At 43.8% G+C, this 4,152-nt stretch overlaps 1 pseudogene; it reads right to left on the bottom strand.

Moving 5' to 3' along the window:
* Positions 2,214-4,152, bottom strand: part of LOC109216429 — a 4,884-nt pseudogene continuing 2,945 nt past the window's right edge.

The raw sequence follows: 4,152 nt of genomic DNA, 5'->3' as shown, positions 1-4,152 counted from the left end.
TGGCTTTAAGACCCTCTATGTCAAAAAAGAGGGAGAGATCAGTGACCTTCGAGCTGAATTGGCGGAGACTCGTCAAGAACAGACCGAGCTTGTCGAAAAGGTAACATACCCTCTGAAGTTTTGTTATGCATTATCCCGATTGGTCGACTAACGCTTCAACTTTGCAGGTTCAACAAAAGGGCGAGCTGGTGGAGCAGCTCCGAGAGGAGCTCAAGATGAAGGAGGCCGCGACCCTAGGGTGGCGGCAAGGCATGGACCGTCTCGCCTCAGAGAAGGATACTCTTTGGGAGAAGCTGGATTCAATCGAACGCCAGCTTCAAAGTGTGAAGGAGGAGAGCCTAGCTTGGAGCTGCAAAATCGAGGAGCTCGAAGCTATTTGCTGCTGAGCTTGCCAAGGCCAAATCTGACGCAGAGGTATTTATTACTTTGTACCGAGCTAATGCTGAAGCAGCTAACACCCGAGAAAAAGAGATCTCTGTTGCGGCCAAAGTTAAGCTATCATGTGCACTTGACCATGCCAGGCAACAGTCCCGGAGAGAGATTCTCGAGGAGGTGCATGCTCGCGGCTTCGATCTCTCAGCTGATATTGAAAAGGCAAAGACTTTGGAAGAAGAGGCTGCCGCTTTGCTTTCTGATAACGAGGGTTCAGCCAGTGCTCCGAGAGCGGAGGAGACGAAGATGAAGTCCCCAAGGATGAGGCTCCTGAAAACGCAGCTCCCGAAGATGCATCTGCCAAAGATGTGGCCCCAGAGTAGGTTTAGGTTTCTTTCTTTTGTTTCAGTGCTTTTGTGCACGGACCCCTCATGGGTATTGTAAAATATATCTTGTAAGACCCTCTTATAAATATAAAAGGATCGCTTTGCTTCATCTTTGATTCCATATTGATTCCGCATTGTCTTTATTTTGTGAAAAATTTGATAACTTTCAATGACCAAGTGAACCTTGGCTCGAATTCTGAATACAACAACCCTTAGGTTTTGTAGTGATCAGTGTGTGAACTTCGAGCTTAGAAGGGAATACCTCTTAAGGTTTTTGTTAGTCTTCGAGCTATGCTTAAGTTGGTTTGGCGTGAGCTCGGGATAATGGGACTCTTGAGTCCGAGTTGAGTGAGAACGAGGTCTCGAACCCTATATGTTTTGGCCCTTAGGCTCTTTTAACTTTTAAGTTGGCCCTTAGGCTCTTATATATCGGCCCTTAGGCTTTTTAATTTGGGCCAATTCGGCTTCTAAAGCGACTATTATTTTTCCCTCTTTTCGGCTAAAAGACTTAGTGAAAATTTATCTATGCCTTAGCATGTGTTTTTTGTAGTCGTTGGGTTTTTTGAAGGTTCAATGGATCGAAACCTTATTAGTAATTTGTTTTTGTAAACATAATCGATACCTCTTGAGGTTTTTTGAAGGCTAATGTTATCGAAGCCTCTAAATTATTCAAGGGCTGATATTATCGAAGCCCTTTATCTTTGCTTTTGCGGAGGGTAGCCTGATTTAACTGGTTTTTTCAAAGTGTTTGAAGGCCTTAAATTATGGCGTAAGTCGGACGTCTCCGAGCCGCATTATTTCGGCCGTAGCCTTTTTATATGATCGTAGTCTTTAATATGGCCGTAGCCTTCGGGTATGTCTCTCGAACTTGTTTCCCGATAACCTTTTTAACTTGTTCGAAAGGTTAGTCCCCGAGTATGTTAGTCTTGGCCTTTGTGTCGAGGGGATGCCTCTTTGAGGTCTTATGAGCCCGTGTTTTTGACGACTCGGATGTGCTGACTATCGATGACAGTCCCCCAGTATTTTGGGGGTGCATTCGTGCTCTGGCTCTTGAGCCGTTTCCGTAGGATTATAAGTGTAGAAATCGTATAATAGTAGACTTCTTTGAGACACAAATTGTTTTTGATATAAACAAGATGCTTCTTCAAATAATTGATACACATGTTTTACCGTTGGGGCTCGACTATTCTATATGGACATGGTTCATCTGACCGTTGTCCCATTACAAAGTTCTCCTATCGAGGCTCTCTTAGGCGTGAAGTATTATCCTCGAAAATATGACCTCCAAGGGTGATGCCCCCCTGTATTCGAGGTTGATTGAAAACAAGCCTTGGATACTGTTGAGTTCTCCTTAGGTAGCATATAGTTGTTGCCTCGTTAAAAACCTTGTCGGTAAAACCCATTTGGGACAAAATCCGATCTAAGGGAAAAAGAGTGCAACGCATGCTATAAAACCTAAGGCCTTCGTGTAAAAAGGTGCCTTTGATATCTTCGATCAAACACCTGTAATGAGTTAGTTTTAAATTCAAATGGACAAGGAAGACACATTCATACCTTAGCAATAGTATCATTTGAGCAACAATATGTTCCAATTGTTCGGCAATTGTTCATCTTCCATTGTGCTATGTTTGTAAGATCCTTTACCGAAAATTCCGAGGACTCGGTACGATCCTTCCCAATTCGGGCCCAGTTTCCCTTCATTCGGGTCTCGAGTATTGAGGGTGACTTTCCGTAGAACTAAGTCCCCGATTCCGAAGTGTCGAAGGTTAGTCTTTCTATTGTAGTATCTTTCGATCCTCTGCTTCTGCGCGACCATCCGAACAAGCGTTGCTTCTCGTTTTTCATCTAATAGCTCAAGGATAGTATTCATAGCCTCGTAATTTGACTCCTCCGATGCATGTCGAAACCTGGCGCTGGGTTCTCCGACTTCGATAGGGATGAGGGCCTCGGAGCCATATACTAGAGAGAACGGAGTAGCCCCCGTGCTAGACTTCGATGTTGTTCGATATGCCCAAAGGACCTCAGGTAGAACTTCTCTCCATTTCCCTTTCGCATCATCCAACCTTTTATTCAAGTTTTGAATGATAGTTTTGTTTGTCGACTCGGCCTGTCCATTTCCAGTTGGGTGGTATGGTGTTGATAAGATCCTCTTTATTTTGTGTGTTTCGAGGAATTCCGTTACCTTGCTGCCGATGAATTGTTTTCCATTGTCACATACAATTTCGGCAGGTATCCCGTACCGGCATATGATGTGGTCCTAGATGAAGTCAATAACTTCTTTTTCTCTGACCTTCTCGAAGGCCAATGCTTCCACCCATTTAGAAAAAAAACCAGTCATAAACAAAATAAATTTAGCTTTACCTGGGGTCGTTGGTAGAGAACCGACTATGTCCATTCCCAATTTCATGGAAAGCCACGGGGATAGGGCCGAGTGGAGTTGTTCCCCGGGCTGATGGATCATCGGTGCAAACCTTTGGCATTTATCACACTTTTTAACAAACTCCTTAGTGTCTTTTTCCATGCTATCCCAGTAATACCCTGCTCTAATAACTTTGCAAACTAAAGACCCGGCGCCGGAGTGATTCCCACAAGTACCTTCGTGGATTTCTCGTAGAACATAATCAGTATCCCCCGGCCCTAAACATACCACCAATGGCCCGTCGAACGTTCTCCGGTACAATGTTCCATCTTCATCTAATGCAAACCTATCAGCCTTGGTTCGTAGGGCCCTCGATTCTTTATGGTCCGATGGGAGTTTTCCATTTTTCAGATAATCGATATATTTATTCCTCCAGTCCCAAGTCAAACTTGTTGAATTTATCTCGGCATGACCCTCTTCAACCACAGACCTAGATAACTGGACAACAGTCCCCGGGATGATATTTTCTTCTTCGATCGAGAATCCTAGATTAGGAAGCGCATCAGACTCGCTATTTTGTTCTCGAGGCACATGATCCAGAGTCCAATCCTTGAAATGGTACAAAGTTACCTGTAGCTTATCCAAGTATCGTTGCATTCTGTCCTCTCGAACTTCAAAATATTTGTTCACCTGGTTCACCACCAACAGTGAATCGCACTTGGCTTCGATGATTCTACCCCAAGCTTTTAGCTAGTTCGAGACCTGCAATCATGGCCTCATACTCGGCCTCATTATTAGTTAACCTAGAAGTTTTGATAGATTGTTTAATGGTACCACCCATAGGTGGCTAGGGGTGTTCAAAATCGAACCGAAATCGAAAACCGAACCAAAATCGAAGCTTAGTGGCTTCTTGGTATCGGGTTAACGGTTTAACTGACGGGGAACAGATTGAAATTCTTTTATTAACGGCTTTGGAGGCGGATTATTCAATTTTCTTAACGGATAATCCGTTAACCCGTTAAGAATATATATATA

This window comes from Nicotiana attenuata, chromosome 2 (assembly GCF_001879085.1).
Source record: "Nicotiana attenuata strain UT chromosome 2, NIATTr2, whole genome shotgun sequence".
Classification (NCBI taxonomy): domain Eukaryota; kingdom Viridiplantae; phylum Streptophyta; class Magnoliopsida; order Solanales; family Solanaceae; genus Nicotiana; species Nicotiana attenuata.
The sequence above is the reverse complement of the archived record's forward strand: the minus strand, read 5'-3'. Positions and strand labels throughout refer to the sequence as shown.